Genomic DNA, 1081 nt, shown 5'->3' with positions numbered 1-1081 from the left:
TTCTGCTGGGGCCGCAGGGGGAGCCAGGTCCGCGCAGTGCGACAACACGCCGGGACCGCTGGCGGCGCACTTGGACTGCCGGATGGAAGGGCTGTGGTCACGAGGGTGCACGACCTCGTCGTAAACCGGACCCAGCAGGTTTCAAGTTGAGTACATTTCAATTCGAGTAGACAAACCTCCATCGTTCTTAAGTCTCGCGATTGTCCGGTGATTTGGGTTCGTGTTGCTGTTCGTAGTGTCGCTGCGGTAAAGAGCAGCGAGTGGAGTGCTTGGGGAAGGCGGATCTGATTAGCTTTCCTCGGCTTATAAAAGGTGCATTCAAGTTGTAAGGCCTCCGATTTTTTTTTCTAATTAACTACTCTCCCGAAATCGATGAAACTGGCGTTACTTCTCGACGTAATCGCCCTGCAGACGTACACATTTTTCACAACGCTCACGCCATGATTCCATGGCAGCGGCGAAGGCTTCTTTAGGAGTCTGTTCTGACCACTGGAAAATCGCTGAGGCAGTACCAGCACGGCTGGTGAATGTGCGGCCACGGAGAGTGTCTTTCATTGTTGGAAAAAGCCAAAAGTCACTAGGAGCCAGGTCAGGTGAGTAGGGAGCATGAGGAATCACTTCAAAGTTGTTATCATGAAGAAACTGTTGCGTAACGTTAGCTCGATATGCGGGTTCGTTGTCTCGGTGAAACAGCACACGCGCAGCCCTTCCCGGGCATTTTTGTTGCAGTGCAGGTAGGAATTTGTTCTTCAAAACATTTTCGTAGGATGCACCTGTTACCGTAGTGCCCTTTGGAACGCAATGGGTAAGGATTACGCCCTCGCTCTCCCGGAACATGAACACCATCATTTTCTCAGCACTGGCGGTTTCCCGAAATTTTTTTGGTGGCGGTGAATCTGTGTGCTTCCATTGAGATGACTGGCGCTTTGTTTCTGGATTGAAAAATGGCATCCACGTCTCATCCATTGTCACAACCGACGAAAAGAAAGTCCCATTCATGCTGTCGTTGCGCGTCAACATTGCTCGGCAACGTGCCACACGGGCAGCCGTGTGGTCGTCCGTCAGCATTCGTGGCACCCAC

This window comes from Schistocerca cancellata, unplaced genomic scaffold (assembly GCF_023864275.1).
Source record: "Schistocerca cancellata isolate TAMUIC-IGC-003103 unplaced genomic scaffold, iqSchCanc2.1 HiC_scaffold_785, whole genome shotgun sequence".
Taxonomy (NCBI): domain Eukaryota; kingdom Metazoa; phylum Arthropoda; class Insecta; order Orthoptera; family Acrididae; genus Schistocerca; species Schistocerca cancellata.
This window is presented reverse-complemented; position numbering follows the sequence as displayed.